A 19,789-nucleotide genomic window follows, 5' to 3' on the forward strand; every position below is an offset into this window, starting at 1 on the left:
ACGGTGGATGGTACGGAGATAGCCTCCGGGCCAGTAACGCATACCACTCAAGAGGTGACGCTAGTAAGTCAAGATGGACACCATGAGAAGATCGTGTTCGATGTGATCAAGGCCCCTCAGTTTCAGATTATTCTAGGAATACCTTGGTTAGAGAAACACAATCCTCTGATCGATTGGCGAGCAAGAACGGTCCAGTTTCCAGAATGTGTCTCTACTTGTCACCCTCCACCTGGTGTTGCACTGGCCGCAATTTCTTCAGAGACTCCCCAGTTACCTCCCGAATACCTAGAATACCAAGATGTTTTCCGGAAGGATCAGGCTAACTCTCTACCTCCTCATAGGTCTTATGACTGCCAGATAGACCTGATACCTGGATCTACTCCTCCTTGTAGTAGAATTTATGCCCTCACCGAGCCTGAGAACCTTCACCTTCGACAATACCTGGATCAATACCTGGCAAATGGGTTTATTCGTCCTTCCAAGTCCCCTGCTTCTTCAGCTTTGTTCTTCGTTCCAAAAAAGGAAGGAGACCTTAGAACTTGTATCGATTATCGCTCCCTGAACCAGATCACTGTTAAGAATAGATATCCGTTACCTTTGATCCCTGAACTCCTGGACCAAGTCAGAAAAGCATGCATATATACAAAGCTGGATCTTAGAGGAGCTTACCACTTGGTACGAGTAAAAGAGGGCGATGAATGGAAGACGGCCTTCCGCACCAAGTATGGGCTATTTGAATATCAGGTCATGCCCTTCGGACTTTGCAATGCCCCGGCCGCCTTTCAATATTTTATGAACGATGTCCTCAGAGAGCTCATAGATGTATGTGTTGTTGTTTACATTGACGACATCCTCGTTTATTCTTCATCGGAATCTGAACATCGGAAACACGTGAAAATGGTCCTTGAAAGATTGCGTCAGCACAAACTTTTCGCTAAGTTGGAAAAATGTGTTTTCAACGTGACTGAAGTTGAATTCTTGGGATTCATATTATCACCTGGCGGAGTGCGTATGGATTCAAAGAAGGTCGATGCAGTTCTCAAATGGCCATCACCATCCTCCGTAAAAGGTGTGCAAAGCATGTTAGGCTTCGCTAACTTTTACCGCAGGTTTATCCCCGAATTCTCTCGAATAGTCCAGCCCATCACTGCCTTGTTAAAGAAAAACAAACGTTTTGAATGGTCTACCGAGGCGGAACAAGCTTTCCAGGATTTGAAGACTAAATTTATCTCTGCACCAATCTTAAAACACCCTCGCCCCGAACTCCCCTACATCGTGGAAACTGATGCTTCAAGCCTTGCCATGGGGGCAGTTCTATCACAAAAGGACCCGGTAACCAATCAGTTGCATCCCGTGGCATTTTGGTCCCGCAAATTCTCGCCTCCTGAAATCAATTACATGATTACTGACAAGGAACTTCTGGCTATCAAGTCTGCCTTTAAGGCTTGGCGGCATTATCTGCTGGGGGCCCGACACACCGTTACTGTGATTACGGATCACCGAAACCTGCAATATTTGAAGACCGCAAAAGCCCAATCCTCTAGACAACTCCGTTGGGCATTATTCTTTGCCGAGTTTGACTTCATAATTACCTATCGACCTGGTACAAAGAACGGTAAAGCCGATGCCCTTTCTCGGATGGGAGTGGAAGAACACTTGGTCAACCCTAAACCTGTACCAATCATTCCCGAACAAAGAATTCTGGGTGTAATCGCCACAGAATCCATAGAGGAAGTTAAGGATAAAGCCAGGCAACTTGTAACTCCAGCAGACATACAGAATTGGCATCTGCAGGGAAAGAACTTTGCAGTAAAGGACAACTTATTGTATTTCCAAGAACGATTATACCTACCCAGCACAGATTTACAGAAAAAAGTAATCTCTTGTTATCACGACTCTTTAATGGAAGGTCATCCCGGTATAGCCAAGACCTCAGAAAAGATCAAGCGCTACTTCTGGTGGCCGTCTTGGAAAAAAGATATCAGAGACTTTATAATGTCCTGTGGAGTATGCGCCCAAAACAAGAGTCAAAAGGAAAGACCAGCAGGCCTCTTACGCCCTATTGACATCCCACCTCGCCCTTGGCATACGCTTTGTATGGACTTCATCACCGATCTACCTCCATGCTCCGGATACAATACGATTCTAGTAATCGTGGACTTATTCTCCAAGATGGCGCATTTCATTCCGCTCAAAGGCTTGCCAACAGCAGCAACTCTGGCCCGAGAATTTCTCGAAAACATCGTCCGACTGCACGGTTTTCCTTCGGTTCTAATTTCGGATCGAGGTAGTCAATTTATTTCTCATTTTTGGCGAAGTTGCTGTCGGTCGGCTCAAATTGATGTGAGACTATCGACCAGTCACCACCCTCAGACCGACGGACAAACCGAGAGGACCAATCAAACTCTGGAACAGTATTTACGCTGCATGCTGCAACAAACTGAAAAAACTTGGAAAGATATCCTTTGGATAGCCGAGTATGCCTACAATAACTCTGTCCATTCGGGAACTGGGAAACCCCGTTTTTTCTTTTGTACGGCAGTCACCCTCGAACCTCGGAGTTGGATCCCCTCCAAGATCTTGAAACACCAGCAGTAGACTACCTGCATTCTACAATCACCCAAGCCTTTAAGGAAGCTGTTTCTCACCCTCAAAGGGCTAAAGAACAATACAAGAAAGGAGCAGATCAACATCGGAAGGAAGCCCCTCACTATCAAGTAGGGGATCAAGTCTGGTTATCCACCAAATATCTATCTCTAAAAGGGCCACGCACATTCAACCCAAGATACCTTGGTCCCTATTCCATCACTACCATAGTAAACCCAGTAGCGGTCAAGTTGGACTTGCCCCCGCACATGAAGATACATCCGGTCTTCCACGTCTCTCTATTAAAACCCGTGCAACCTCAAACCCGACTAACCAAATCTCCAAAACCTATCCTAGTGGATGGAGAACTCGAGTTTGAAGTCAAAAGCATTCTGGACTCCAAGATCTCCAAATCTAAACTATTCTACCTAATTGACTGGAAAGGCTACGGCCCCCAAGAGAGATCCTGGGAACCTGCTGAATATGTCCACGCTCCTCGCCTAATCAAAAGATTTCACCGAACATTTCCTGACAAGCCAAAACCCCCGGAGAAGCCCGGTTTGGGAGGGGCCTTGAGGGGGGGTACTGTCATGATCTCTGCTTCCAAAAGGTCAGGGTTTTCCCAACTCCCTTGGAAGCAGATCCATAACCCAGGTTCCGAGTGCCAACCAGTCCCAATTGGGACCTTTTGGACCCAGTCCTGGCGCCAGTGGCACCAGGCTCATAAATATGCCCAGTCCCAGCGCTGGAAGCGCCGGGCTCATAATGCTTGGGTGGACTTACCTTCAGCAGACCATGCTGCTTACTTGCCTGCCAGTTGAGCCTCTGATCCTCTTCTGTTTGGAACTACTTTTCCTGTTGGGTGGGGCTGGAGCCACTCCCTAGATTCAGAACACTGGAACTCTTCTGGAAGGCAGGAACTCTTTTCTTACCAGGAACTCTTTTCTTACCTAGGCGTGGCTGTGGAAGGAGACACCTAAGCACTACAGGAGGCTATTTAAACCACACCCGGTGGATGAATCTTGCTTTGCGTTATTCTGCAACCTCTGCAGCAGAACGCTCATCGTGTCTTCTGCATCCGGTCCTGGGCCTAAGGAAAAAGGCTTACCATCCTGAATCCAGTCTTCAGCAACACCTATAAAGACAAGAAAGAACAGGTTAGCATTCCGGCATCTGAAAGGCAAAGGCTTACCATCCTGAATCCAGTCTTCAGCAACACCTATAAAGACAAGAAAGAACAGGTTAGCATTCCGGCATCTGAAAGGCAAAGGCTTACCTACTCTTCGTGCGCTCCGGAGGTCTTCACACTGCATTCCGGCATCTGAAAGACAAAAGTTTACCAACTCTTCGCACGCTCCGGAGGCCTTCGGCGCTGCATCCCGCATCTGAAAGACAAAACAAGGTGCGTTTAAAGACATTGGGGAACTTTAATACTCACGTGCCATTACTCCTTTCCACATCTAATCCAGTGGGTATTCCGGCACCCTGCAGCCGCTCCGAACTCGTACCTGCAAAATAAAAAGACAGTTAGAGCGCATGGTGAAGCAGGCAACAAGCTCTTACTTACGTGCTTCCAGGCGCTTCTATTCATCACACGGGCTCCATCTTCAACTCACTTCAGCCCGTCATCCGCCATCGCCGGAACCCTGCAAAACAAGAGACATCATTACTAAAGACTTTAAAGACATTTGAATGACTCGAAACTTACCGTTCGTGCAGTAAACGACGGACAGCAGTCCTCTGAAGTCAAGAGGCCTGCGCTACCTATCCAGTGAAGAAACTGGTTACAGCACCCTGCCCCGAGGCAGATGGAGAGCTCGGCATTCACTTACCTAAGGTGAGAGCGTTAACCTTTGGGGGTCTACAGGAGAGGAGAAGAGGAAAGAGATAGGGACACCCCAATAACCCCAGTTCATTAACCCCATATTTTCTATCTGCAGACATCTTACTCTACACGTCAGGCATACAGTGCACAGAGGTCCAGCCCAAAGAGCCAACCGGGTGCTACACATCACCTTTGAAGATACGGTAGTCGCCCAGTCAAGACCGGCGCCTCTGCGAGAATCAGGTGAGCGTTACATGCAGCCTTTGTTATTTCCCACATGATTATTACCTTCTCTTTTAAAGCGTGACATTGCATTTGCCAACTGGATCACACACATTGGACCTGATTCATCTTCAACCCACGCTAGTAGCATTGCATACTTGGCCCATGACTTTAAACATTCATTGTTCACCTTCTGTACTTCTCGTATATATTCATTCTTCAGTAAGTGAGCTGTACATCGTCTTTTGGAATTTCTCCAGGGATAAAAGATTGTGCGGTTTTCATGGCATAAGGTATGAGAGCGCAGACATAGCAACTCTCCGTACATTCTCTATCTGCCACCTTATTCATGTGATGGTACCACATTTTATTAACCAGGTGTGCTGCACTATCTATATGAGTGTTTATCCCATTGTTGTCTTCCTCTGTACTTCTCTTAGTTCTTACTACTATAAAATCAGTACTTGTATAGTAATCATGAAGCCAATCAAAAAGAGTTCTCCCCATTTTAGGGAGAACTACAGGAGCTTCTATTCTAGTGGAAGTAAGCAAATCAAAAGCAGTTCCTGTAGTGAGGAGAACTATAGTGGTCTCTTTCTTAACAGGAGCATCAATATAGTAGGGAATTGTAAACAGAGGAAACAAAAAGACAAAGAGTATAGATGCACATACGTATATCAAAAATCAACATATTAACCCACACCACTTGTGGGCTTCTGGAATTGGTTGATCTTGCCCATTCCCGAAAATCATGCTATCTTCAAAATTCCTATTTTCTACTATAATTGAAGGAAGGAAAAATACTTTTACTCCTGCAGTTGTTATACGTTTGCTATTATTGCTATGAGCAATCTTCAGATTACAGGGCCATTCTTAAAATCATGTAAAAAAGTGTGAATATCAAAGTCTCTTCAGAGAAAAGCATGAAAAGCTTATAGGACAAATATAAAAGCAGCCAATGTAAGTCTGTGGACATCCCCTTCTGTTAACACCATAGATTCAACCAAAGAGACTCAGTGAGAAACGAGTCTGGGTACTGCTTGTGTTTCCAATCTTCGAACTTGAAATCCAGATCATGCATATTCGTGATACATCGACAAATTTCTAAAGTTCATTTTCAAAAGATTCCTGTGATTCTCAGGCAAGATTTGCATGCCTGCTATAATATATGTAAGGAGAGTCCAAAGTGAGTCACAGTCCAAATGCAATCTGCATTTAATCAGCTGGTAGATTTATTGTCATTCTTCTAAATCATTAATCAAGTCTGCACGTTCTGAAATTTTTCTTCTTGTCTTGCTCCTGGATTGGCAGCTGGGGGTGGTACCGTCTCGCCGGTGTATAATTTCAGGTCGTTCAAATGAAGCCATGCTCATCTGCATTGGACTTTTACCACTGAAGGAGTGACATTTTCAACACAAAAGGCGCCATTAAATCTCGGCATGTGCCGCTTCCTAGAGAAGTTTCTGATTAGCACGGTATTGCCAACAATTAGTTTAGGTGCTGATAATAGTCATTCAAGAGATCCAGTTGCTGATTGGTCTTCAGCTGTGTTCTGAGACCGACCCCACTGAGGCTTGAGTTGATCTGAAATGAGAGAGAGATGCTAGAGGTCATACATGTCAAATAATTATGCAGCTAATCACCTAGCAGTTTTGCGTGAGGTGGTGGTCCAAAAGAGGCTGATTCCTTAGGGCATATAAGGCTAAAGACAGGCAATATAGCCATCCCTTTTTTAACATTAGCTTGAGCTTGGCAATCCTTTCTTTAAGGAGACCATTGAGTATCTCACATAATCTGTTCGCCTGTGGGTGATAAGCAGACAAAAATGTATGTTTAATGCTCAACGATAGTCCTATCTGTGCGAACACTTCATTGACATAATGTGGTCCATTATCGGATCTCAGCACTTCACACACACCCAATCTTGGAAAGACTTCACATACTACACACTTTGCTGTGCAATTGGCATCAGGGTGTGTACACAGACCTGCCTTGATCCACCTAGAGAATGGGAAACACCACCACTATCAGATGCCTGTATCCGTTGCACACCTGCAGCAAATCAATATAGTCAATATGTAAATGCTGAAAAGGACCATTTGGTCGAGGAATAACTCCTCTAATCATTCCCAGTGTATGCCCAGCTGTAAACCTCCGACATAAGATACAGTTTAGTACGTAGAATGCACCATGCTCTAACAAATTTGAACAAACCAGTCTTCCGCAATCGTTGCAGCAAGACTTTCCCCAGTCACATGCATGGGATGATGCAGTTGTTCTAGCATGACTTTCAATAATTCTACTGGCATTATTGGCATTCCAGTGCTATCCTGTCTCCATAATGCTTCTGTGGGGGATAAAGAACACCCACTGTGTTTCCATAATTCCTACTCTTGCTGCAGTGCACTTCCCCAAATCTCCATTATTTCTGTTTTTGGAAAATAATTAAACCCTTCTCGCATTACCATAATCGTGACTACTTTCTATTCGACATTTGGAGTATCAAAATTTGAGATAGCTGGTGAATACGCAACCCCTTTGTCTTCTACGTCTGCGACTAAGTTCCCGCAAAAATTAAAATCTGTTTGCTTAGTGTTTGCTGCAATTTAACTATTGCTATGGCTACTGGGAGTTGTAGTGCCTTAACAAACCTGTCCAATAAGGATGCGTGCTGCATTGGAGTACCATCCGCTCAGAGGTAGCCCCTCCTTTCCCAACGTGCTAGCCCTGTGAGTATGGTTGACATAACGTAGGCGGAGTCACTGTGCACGTCACATCCTGTCCTTCGTGTTTCTTGAGCGCAAAAATAAGCACTATAAATGTTGCTGTTTGCGTTGAAAAATGAGATGGCAGCCTTGCACTTGCTACAACCTCAAACTCGCCATTTACCCTGTGCATCACTACAGCTGCGCCAGAATGCCATTTTCCACTTGTCTGATTAATGTTTGAAGAACCATCAATAAAGAGAATGTCCCCTCCTGACAAAGCATTCTCTTTTTTGCAAGGTAATTCATCATAAAATTCAACATAGTTTGCACAGTCATGCACATGCTCACCCTCTGCCACTGGCTCAACTACAAACGTGGCAGGATTCACTATTTTACATCTGACCATTTTGATTGTTGGATTAGAAATCATTACTTCATAAGCAGAAGCTCTCTGAGATGTCAATGTAACTTTGGGTTTCTCTAGGATGGCAAACAGAGCATGTTTCACAAAAAGGGCCATACAGCAGCCCATTCATATACATGTAGATTTCTCAATTGCGAACGCAGCGGCTACCAATGACTTTGGCACAGAAACCTTCATAACTGGGTCTTGAATCCCACTGTAAAATGCTAGGCGTTTTTACCCTAATGTAGTCCTCTCTGTAAGCATTGCTGCCATGACTGTACCATTCGTATATGAAAATAAGAAAAACTCAAAAAACAAGAGCTGTGCAAATTGCGTTTTTCAATTCCTCAAACCCTTCCTCCATATCCTTAGTCCATTCTATTGTAACTTCATTCGCCTGTGCCTTCTTTAAAGCCTGCAAAAGGGGTCTAGTGTATGAATTGTTATCAAGTAATCAGGCCCTAGTACAATTGTATAGTCCCAAAAATTGTTGCATCTGTTTTACTGTGTTTGGTTCTGCAGTCTTCATAATCGCCTCAGCCCTTTCAGGTGTCACCTTTTTTTCCCTCATGTGAAATCAACTGTCCTATGTATAACACCTCTTCTTGACAGTACTGTAACTTCTCTTTGTCTACTTTGTATCCCCTGTATGCTAGAATAGTCATTAAGTGAGTCTTGCCTTCACTTATCTTCTGTAGTGCCAAAAAATAAAATGCCATCTACATACTGTATCCCCGCACTGTTCAAATCAACATTGCCTAAATCCACCTGTAGGACTCACAGTACCCTTGAGGCTGCCCAGTGTGCTTCAGACAAGTCTGGTGGAACATACATGAATTCAAGTCTTGTGAGTCCTTGTGCAACTGGATTGAGAAAAATTCATTTTTTAAATCAATCACCATGAAATGTCATGCTTCTACTGGCATACTGCATAGTATCTTTGCCGAGTTAGGAACTAAAGGAAACTCTGCCTCTACAATCTGGTTAATTGGTCTCATGTCCAGTATGAATCTGCACAACCCTCCCTTTGATTATTTCACAGGATACAACGCGGTGTTGCATGATGATTCTGATGGCACCAGAATACCTTATTTCATCTGTGCTGAGTCTTGAATATACCCTCACTGGCCTCTTGAGAAATGGGATACTATTTTGCTTGAGGTGAAATCGCCCCTGGCTTCAGTTTTATTTTGACCTCTCCTTTTCCCTTCAACAGCCCTACTTCATAAGAGCCTCTAGTCCATAGGACACTGGGCACCTTTTCCAAATCTTCCTAAGAAAATGCTGGACACTGCTACATTATTGCTATTCGCTGTGGGATTTCCCTCTTCTCTATTCTTATTCAGCATGTGATGCTCATAAGGAAGACTAATTAATCGTCTTTTGGGTCATATCTAAACATGTCATCATCAGTAATGTGAGTCAACCTGTATCCTTCTTCGAGAGCTATTACTGTTCGCCATGGTGTACCCTCATCATTAGTTCCTTCAAACATTACCATTTTCCTTCCTACTATGGCTGCTTCTAATTCTAGAGGCACAGTCCATCCTCTCTCTTCGTCCATAAGTATTTTTAGTCGAAACAAGAATTCGTCAGCAATCCGTATAGTTCTTCCAACTAAGCCAAGTAGCCATTTCAATAGAATGCTCACCCATAAAGAAACACTTCTGGATCTACAGGAACATCTTGCAGAGCCACTTGCCCTGTGAATGCCAGTATAGACCCACCCACATTCATGTAGTGTATTCCAGGAGTGGAACACACTATCCCTTCATCAGTAAATTACATTTTCATGATAGGTTTGTCATCAAGTCTCTTCCCAATATGTTAACTGGCATCTATCGTGAATACAATAATGGAACAGACATGTCACACACTCCTATAGAGACTGGTAATCCATCAGTGAATGTAACTCAACTCGTATCGCCAGAGAACCCTTGAACTCTCATGGCAATGCCCAACACTGGATATTTTCTCTCTCTTATCCACGAATGAGTAGCGTCAGTGTGTACTAGAAAAGAAAAGGATTTGCCTTCTACAGTCATATCGACCCTTGGTTCCTCCTGGGGGTCTGATTTCACTGATAGTACTGAACACTTCAAATTTCTCTGTGAGCTGTCCTAATGTGGCTACATGCATACCTCTGTACCTGTGAAAGGATTTCCGCCCACCACAGTGACACCCCTATCCCAGGTGTCAGTAATTGACCTATGTTTGCATACTGTTGTGTCTGCATGGGGGCATGCTGCCACTGCCCTTGTGGTGGATTCATTTGTGCTTGATGTGGTTGCTGTGTCTGTTGTATTCGCTGCACTTGTGCCTGATACACTGTCTGATCTTTGGCAAACACTTCCCTAGTTTGTGTGCTGTATGGTGGAGGATAAGCTGTCCCCCTCTTGAGAATGTGCCATCCTGTACATTTGCTTGGCTCCCACATACATGTGCAATGGGTCCTGGCATCCCACAAGTCCAACATACAGGAGGAGCCCGTCTAACTAGTCCCCCTTTGTTAAATCCTTCTTGAAGATTCTGATTCTCATTCTGTGCATTTTGAATCTCACCTTGGTTGCTTTGTAATCCTCCCCTTCCTCTATAGCCCATGCCACTGCCTCGTGGCATGAACCCATTCCCTCAAAAATTCTGAACTAACGTGGCTTCCTCAATTGTCCACGTCTCTTCTTTCTTTTTTTTTCTCCTGTAATAGCTGACAGGGACAATAGTTTCTGAGCGTCTTCTTGCTTGTAGCGACCTTAGCCTGCCCACATAGTGATTCACCTTCGCACTATACAATCATCTTCTGGGATGCTCGGATATGCTATATGATCTGGCGTCCTATCCTTAGGTTTGTCTAGATCGGACCATGTTACTTCATTGTCCATCTGTAGGCTTCCCTCAGGTGCACATGCACCTCCTCCCTCTTCTCCACGGAAGGATTCTCTCTCCTCATCAAACATGTCTAGTCACCAACTAGAGTGACTCTTGCCTCCCTCGCCTTTGTCTAAAATCAATCGGCTTAAGGATAAGGCTCTGTTTACAAGGTGAACAGATTTTTTCCATCATCTCATAATTGAAATAAGAGGGATTGATCTCCCCTCCCTCTACTTCCTTATTTGCAACTTTACTTTAATTCTTGGTAGGCTTTATCAATTCTGTCTCTGATGCTTCCCATATCAAAGTTCTCTTCATCTAATGCTACTCTAGATGCTACTGATGTTACTCCCCTTAACGGAAGGAACTCTTCTATTCTGTCCCATTGTATAGCTGGGCTTGGCTCTATTGGTTTCTTCAAATCAGGCTAATGTCAGTTTCCCGTTGTCTCCTCCTATGTTCTTACTCATCATCTAATTCTCTTTGTTTTCTTGCTTCCCTTCTCTTCTCTCGTTCTCCTGTCTTTGTTCTACTGTCCTTGCTCGTGCTCTAATTTCTTTGTCTTCTCTTTGTCTCTGTATTCTTTTATTCCTTAATGTCTGCGCTTCCACCTCCTCTCTCTTCCTTTCTCATTTATCCCTATCATCTATTGCTCTCTGTCTGTTGTCATACTTAATTTGCTCCTCTTCCCGTTCTACTTTTTTCTCTTGCTCCTCCTGATACATATGTTCTCGTCACTCCCTGCTCGTTCTCTTATATTTTTCTTCCTTCAATCTTTTTCTCATTCCCTGTCTTTTCTATCCTGTTCGTCCTGATCTTCTCTTTGCCTTGCTTTCTCAATGCTTTTCCCAACTAGCTTGAGTAATATCTCTCCTCCATACATTTGTTCTGCACGAGCGTTATCTTGTCAGCTTTATCCTTCTCCCCTTTCCATCTCTTAATCTCTTGTTCTATTTCTGTTGATAGATTTGATTGATCATTTTTCTTTTCCATATTTTGTATGATCTTAAAGATCTCCTCTTTTCTCTTACTCTCCTCTGGACTATGATCACTGCTATAAGCATGCAGTTTATATATCAGATTACTATACCCTTTCTCCGTTTTCAGTTCCTTTAAGGGATACAACCCTATTTCTTTCGCACAAACATCTTTTAGTTCAGGTGAGGTAAGGGGAGCTAAGGGCTCAACACCTCCCTTGTTACAATGGTTACGCAACCACTCTTCAGGTGGCAGATTTTCCCTCTCTTCTTGGTACATCTTCCAAAGCTCTAAAATAGCTAGCCTGTTCTCCAATTTCTTCCTTGTGTATGCAGCGTGAAAGTAACTAGTCATGTGTTGCAATACTGCTTTTGACAATGATCCCCTTGTGGCCATGGCATGAACATCTTATCTTCAGTGCCTTTCACCCATTCTCCACTATACTGTTTGAGCTTGGGCATGTGCTTTGGCAGAGTCTTACATAAATGCATTAGTGGATTGTCTCCCATTGTGACGAATCTCAATTGACTGTCAATAATTACCAGGCTTTATAAAATACCTTCACCAATTGTAAAACAACAAATATGAGCGTGCTACAACAATTGCTGCTCAAACTTCAGTTTTTTCAGTTGTCCCAGTCTACCTCTGAATTGGTACCAACCACTTCCTTAGATAGATAGTATAACTTCTTGACTTTATCTCAATTCTTTCACAACATATATCACTTTTAGACACCTTTCCTTCACACAAATTCACAGACAAACCAGTCGACTTTGCACATAAAAACCACAGTGATCGCACTTTTCCCCTGCCCCTAGTCAAAACTCTGATCACAGAGTTTAGCTTGTCTTCTTATATGAACCTGTTCATAAATTGCCTAGGTACCCGCTCTGGGGTGTGAGACGACCTCTTCCGGACCCCTTTGGGTCAGGATTCTCAGGCGCTATCTCTCTTTATCTTTCTTTACACAATATTTCCATTACTCATGTTACTTTTAAAATTACCACAACCCTTTTTCCTTAGTTTGTAATTCCCCTCAGTCTACTCACCATTTGCTGGTTTGACTCAAGGCCCTCGGTATCATATCCTCCTCCAACCAACCACTTTCACCTTCCGTCCGCAAAGCGCCTGTGGAAACCAGGTAGGGATTTCGTCTAAGAGGGACCCTGCCCACCGTCTCGGTTTGTCTTGCACGATTTCTATTTGGCAGCTCTCCAGAGGAAACCCTGCAATCTTCCGGCTAGATGGCGGAGGATGTCTGATCATCTGGAATACTGAGCTAACTTAATCGATGGGTCAGAGCCATCCTACAACTGCAACCAAGTGAATGTATGGCCCTTTACAGGTAGCATATTGTGCAGTAGGTGGGATGCAGAGTAATTCTTACACCAAATAATCAAACCAAATCAGGAAGACAGCAAAGTGTATTTTCTACTATTTTATTATCAATTACCTAAAACAGGGAGTTACGGCGGACATCAACGGACGTCACCCAGCATATCTCCCAAAGCATTTCATTAAAAAAACATATTTTTTATAGCAAACTGATGTCATAACTGATGTCATACTACGTGGCAAATAAGAAAAAGCTATGGGGGTTGTGGTTGTCTTAAGGGTAACATCTAAGTATACCTTATATAAGGGATTGTGTTGTGATTGGGTCTCTACAGTCATGTGGACAACTCATGTCCTCTCCTAGTGCAAGTCATCTTCATTAGTAAATAGATTCAAGATTCACCACTGGCCATCAAACTATAAGGCTCTTCACTATATGGCCTTATATGATTGCAAATCTCTGTCTTACTGGTATTAAGGCAGAGATCATTGGCGGAATACCACTCGTGGATAGCAAACAGATAGAAATGAGAGAAGGAGAAGAGGTGGCAGAAGATAGCCTGAAAATGAGTTGAGTATCAACCGCATATCACTGAAAGTTGGGGTAGAGAGGGGCAGTGTGATGGGCAAGAAGGTCCAGGTATTGGTTGAACAAATAGGGCTAGAGGGTAGACCCCTGGGGAACACCACAGTTAGAGGGAGAGATAGAGAAGAGGAAGGCCTCTAGTTGGACCTGGGAGGGTCAATCAGAAAAGAAGAGGTCAGCCATGCCAGGGCCTGATAGGTGATACCCAGGCTATCACAGAGACGGTTGAGCAGGATGCCATGGTTGACCGTGTCAAAGGCAGAAGAGAGATCAAGTAAGATGAGGACACTGGGGGTATTGAAATCGAGTTTGGAGAGCAGGTCTTCATTGATGTTCAGAAGAGCAGTTTCCATGCATCTGGCTGCTCTGAATCCAGACTGATGGTCATGGAGACAACCAACAGATTCAGTGTGAAGATTAAGCTGAGAGATGGCCAGATTTTCCAGGAGTTTGCCCAGGAAAGGAATGATGGAGATCAGGTGACAGTTAGCCGGGCAGGATGGGTCAGCTGAGGGTTTCTTAAGAAGGGGGTGCACAAGAGAGTGCTTCAAGGCTGCAGAGAAGACTCCGCTGGCAAAGGAGTGGTTGCAGAAGTCAGCCAGAGCAGGGGCAAGGCCATCAATGTGGTCCTTGATGGTTTTGGAGGAACAGGGGCAAACCTGTTTTGACGAGACTTTCACAGATCAGACTTGTCTAGAAACCTCATCGGGGAGAACACGGGAAAGGCAGAGAAGGAGGGAGGAGAGGTGGTCACAGGGGGGCCAGAGGAAGATCAGAGAGTAGAGGGGGTAGGAGGAGAGGAAGCAAGAAAGGACAGGATGTCCTGAGTTTTAGAGATGAAATGAGAAGCCAGCGCTGTGCAAAGGGCCTGGTAGGGGACAGGAGAGGTAGAGACTGCAGAGCAGCTCTTTGCAGATTTTAAAGAGTTTGGCCAAGTTGTTAATTGCTACAGAGATGCAGGCTTGGTGTGGAACCTCTTTTTAATGCCGACAGACAGCCAGTATTGCCTTTGGAGCAGGCAAAAGGCCAGTTCATCAGAGGATGCACCAGAAGCACGCCATTTCCTCTCAGCCACCCTGCACTTGCGTTTGAGGGTGATGAGGTCTGAGTCTTACCAGGAGTTGCACTTGGCTTTGGGCTTCAAGTGGGTATTCATGACAGGGGCAAGAACATCAAGAGTATCAGATATAGCAGAATGGAACATGGAAAGGGCTGTGCCGGATGTGAGTCAGCCAAAGGGGGAGGGATGGTGGAGAAAGTGCAGTGAAAGCCTTAACTGACACACGCTTCATAGGTCGGATAACTGAGAAGGTAGGTGGCAGTGCTGGAGTTGCCTTGTCCTGAAGGTTAGAGAGGGTGAGATTGGAGGAAAGGAGAAAGTGACAAATCCAGGAGAGAGGAGTGGTGAGAGGTACAGTAAGGCATAGGTCTGAGGATGTCATGAAAGAGTCTGGAGGAAAGACAGGAAGCATCCAGATGGATGTTAAAGTCTCTGAGGAGGAGGAGGAGTTGAGTGGTCGAGGCCAGGAGGGAGGAGAAGAGGTCCGTCCAATCAGAGAGGAAGGAGGAGTTCTGACCATGTGACCAATAGATGGTAACCACAGTAAGGGAGTGGCCAGGAGTGAGAGATAGAGAGACTCTGCAAAAGAGGCCTTCAAAAGAGGAGTAGGCCTGTGTAGAAATGACAGAGGCAGTAATCCACTCCAGGAAGATCAGGGCTACACCCCCTCCAGAACGGTTGCATCTGGGTGTGGAGAGGATTTTGTGGCCATCAGGGAGGAGAGTATCAAAGCTTGTGACAGAGCTGGCCCTAAACCATGTCTCAGTGAGACCGAGGATATCAAGGTCAGGTTCTTCCAGGAGGCGGCAGATGTCAGAGGAGTGTTTGACAGCTGAGCGAGAGTTGAGAGTGGCAATATGGAGAAGGTTGCCATCCTTGAAAGACTTCCGGGAAGGGGTACAAATCATCAGAGGTATGCCCTGTGGAGGTGTAGAAGAAGCTCGAGGGGGGGCAGAAGAGAAAGGAGGAGAGGGCAAGGTATCCAAGGTGGAGTCAGAGAGGGGAGGCAAGGAAACCGTGACGGAAGAGAGGGGACATCAGGAGAAGAAAGGAAATTGATGAGGCGCGGGAAGCGTCTATCAAAAGGAGAAGTTTGGCCTGAGGGCCTTGGACCAAGATGGTACCATTCAAGTAAACTTAAATGATGACCTTGGAGGAGTGGAAGGAGGCCAGTAGAGCCTCCCAACGGGTGTCACCATTAATGGGAGAAGAAGAGAAAGGAAAAAGCACAGAGACCATGTGAAGAGTCCATAGGTCTGGTGAAGAAACAAAAAAGAGGATGATGGTGAGGGTTTGTCTGGAGGAAGCACTGGTATAGGTGTTGGCAATAGGAAGGCCTGGTTTGGAGACCAGGATGTCATTTTTGAACTTCTTCCTACCAGATTTAGTGAGCAGAGCAGGATAGCGATAGAGAAGCAGTTAGAAAAGATAGGAAAAACAGAGAGCACCATAGAGTCGGTAGGGAGAGGAGAGATGAAGAGGAGGGTGGGAGAGGGGAAGACACTAGGGAAGGACACAGGGAGGGATGCAAGCAGACGAGATAAAGAGGGACGAGACAATAGTAGACAAATAACCCGTTTAAAGACTGGGGGGTATCTGTATTCCTGCTCTCTATATGGCAGAGTAGAAGCACATAGCACCCCAGCCAACATTCTCTATTTGGTAACATTGGACGAGCAATCAAGGCTTAAACTCTCAGGAGGTGATTCTTGGCTGGTTCCTAAGCACCGTGTAGCCCCCGTGCCCCCACAAAAGAATGTCCACACACTTTTTTAGTGATAGCACAGTTCTTTATATGAATAAGATTCAAGTTAGATACACACAATAACACACTTTGTGCTCAGCGAATACTATAATGATACATATACCATTTCTATGTGGTACCACAATTACCCTTGGCTCCATTAAAATGCACCAACTGCTGACCTTTTCACATGGCATACAAATCAATAGAAAGAGGTATCAACCGGTATAAAGCAGTCGACGGTGGTGAGCAAGGGAGTCCTTGATTCAAAGTGTTCTTAGCCAATGGAGCATTGTGGCTCCGGTCGATATGATTACATCGGTCTTTCAGACCTCGGTCAATGGTGGCGGTCGTCGATGCCCTCGACATCCTGGTGCTTCGCTTCAGATTCCTCGGCGGTCCCCGTCTCTGGTTGCAGCCTTTCGAGGACTGATTTCCACAGAGCCTTGGTGAAGGTTAGCTGGTGCACAATGTTCCCTGGTAGCTCGGGAAGAGGTCTGCTACCCAGGTCCTCTCTTGGATCAGTCCTTGGAGACAGAACAGCCTTTGGATTACGGTGAAGGAAAGCAGCAGCAAATGCCTTCTTCTTCTAGCTGGGCTTCAAGGTAAGCATCAAGTTTCGAACAATTTCCATCAATGAAAGGTCCCCAGATATACTATTTGGTCTATCATTCAATCTCCTGGGTCACACTCAGGAAACAAATCATTCAGAAGGGCATTCATGCAGGCAGGGAGCCAATCAGGCTCACTGTCCATTCAGGTCATTCTTCCCCATCCAGACACTCACTCACACACTCACAACACAGAATCTTGATTCAGACAACCACCCAGCCATTCAGCACTCCACACTGCATTCATACTAGTTTCAGGCAGTGTTGTCTCAGTCATTGTGTCAAACACCAGAAACTAGACACCCATAACATGAAATGCGTATCGTCACACACTCCATTCATTCAGGTCCCACCCCACAAGCGCACCCACAACAGACAGTCATTGGGAAGGCTCCATCCAGTCTGGCGTGGACTTCCCCACAATACCATATATGGAACTTGCACCCAACAGCCAGTCCGGGGAAGGGACAAAGTCAGGGATTCCCGGGACTTCGGTAAAACAAGGTAAGAGGCAAGAGAAAGCAAGAGGCCACAGGGGCCATCTTGTCTTCTATCAGGAATCAACTGATTCCAATGGCAAGGCCTGGGCATCCCAAAATGGAGGATACTCATAGCTCCTGTCAAAGTCAGCATGGAGCTGCCACCACCCCATATCCTGCTCTGTGGGCCAGACATAGGTGCCCAAAAACAGACACTAGGGGTACAGTGTTGTATTCCTACCCATGAGTGTCATAAGGGTATCACAAGAGTCTGTTCACCAAACCAAAAAGAGGAAGAGCTGCACTGCCAGGAGTCCTGTATGGACTCCTGTGCTGAAAATTGCACAGAACATAAAGAATAAATGGCTACAGGATAAGGACATGGAGGCCCTGTCCCTCCAATGCATTTTCAGCATCACAACCAGTACAACAGGAGCTCAGACAATATCAGACCAGTTTGTTAAATGAACGATTTGCTAAGAAACAAGGCAAGATCCCAAAACAGCAAGGATAAGTAGTTGGCAAATGAGAACCTGGAGGAAGGAAGAGTGCAACGGAACACACAGCAGTACAATATAGGACAGGGCAGTCAGTGAGGCGACTGCAAAACCATAAAACCACAAAAAGGGGAAATCAGCAAAAGAAGACCTAGATGAGGGAGGAATATAAAGACAAATACAGGCAGTAAAGCTAAACAGGGCAGTCAGTGAGGAATAAAACAACAGCAATGAAGAGTGATGACCTAGACAGGCAAACATATGGCAGAAAAGCGGGAGAGTAAGACAAACAGTGATCAGGGCAGTAAGGCAGAAAGAGAGGGCTCATGGGAGCAGGGGGGCATGAGGCAGTGCACGGAACATGTGGTCAGGGAATCGTGAAGAGGTAGCGAGAACATGCGATTAGGGAGTTGCGAGCAACTACCAAGTCAAGGATTGCAAGGGACCACATGGTCAAGCGTGAGGCAATGCACTGGGCATGTGGTTAGAGAATCGCGAGGAGGCTGCAAGGACACGTGATCAGGAAGTTGTGAGAAACCGCACAATCAGGGATTCTGAGGAACCACAGGAGCTAGGGCACAAGGCAAGCACGGAGCACACGATCGGGGGAATGCAAGGAAGAAGCGAGGACACATGATCAGGGACTGGCTTGCATGTTACCCAAATAAGTGGAGCTGGGGATATTGGGAGGTTTGAACATCAATTAATGTACACAAACCTGCAGACGATCGACAGGTCAACTTTACTGGGTTCTGTGGTGGAGTGGCAACGTTGTGGTAATTCCTGTGCAGTGAAAAGTGTAATTGAAGGACAGTGGGCCTCATTACAAATGACAATGCTACCGGCGACATTGTTACCATGCCGCCATATTACGAGCGCTGCTCGCGGGTGCTGCTCTGCACGTCTAGTCTAACCTGGTCTAACCAGGCATGCAGAGCGGCACCCACGAGCAGTGCTAGATGGCAGCAATGGTACCATTATGGATGTACCGCTGCTACCATCCTCCCCAGTCCCATTGAGCCCTATGGGCTCAAATGCGAATGGGGAATAATTTTTCCAGAGCCCAGCAAAGGGCAATTTCCGGGTCCGCCAAGGTCAGCATGACCCAGTTATTGCCCTTTTCGGGGCTCCGGAAAAAAAACAATTACTGCGGCAGCCATGCCCTTAATAAGGGCACAGCTACCACCTGCCTTGTGATGAGGCCCAGTATTTTTAGCTCCAGGCAGCTCCATTGAGATACTTATTTTCACGTGAAACCATTTACAGTTATCCACTTTGTTGCTCCAGCCAGCCGAGCAACCTTATCTTAATACAGGATGATTATCAGGTGAGCAAGTGAGGGGAGGTAGGCAGACTCTGGCAGCCCTCTTAGCTGTCGGGCGTGCCTTGCTCAGTTTTTTTTAAACACCCCAAGCCAGCAGGGTTTACATTGTTATCTCTATTATCTGTATTACATTAACAGACTGTGTTTAGCATGAGTTATTTTTAGAAGTGGTTTGAGGAGTTAGTCTTATACAGTCACATATTTATACCCATTGCGATATATATTATTGCTCGTCCATGCTCAGGGCGTCGGCGGGATTACTCTTAAGAGTTTTTAAGACTTTTTATGAGATTCTAAGACATTTTAAATTCAATTGGGAATTGGATTTTATGTAACCAGTCCTTACTGATTATTCATATAAATTACCTTATTTGCACTATTGCATTATTTGCACATCATGTAGAACCTGTTTGTTGCTAGCAGAGCTCTACTTGGCCCTGCCCTGGGTACGAGTTCTACTGGGACCGCATTAATAATGGGGAAGAGGCAAGCAGTAAACCTCAATTCACCTGTGGATGGACACAAAAAACTGTTCAAACTGTTCAAACCCATTAACGATG

This window comes from Ambystoma mexicanum, chromosome 5p (assembly GCF_040938575.1).
Source record: "Ambystoma mexicanum isolate Mex_15411 chromosome 5p, UKY_AmexF1_1, whole genome shotgun sequence".
In the NCBI taxonomy this organism is placed as follows: domain Eukaryota; kingdom Metazoa; phylum Chordata; class Amphibia; order Caudata; family Ambystomatidae; genus Ambystoma; species Ambystoma mexicanum.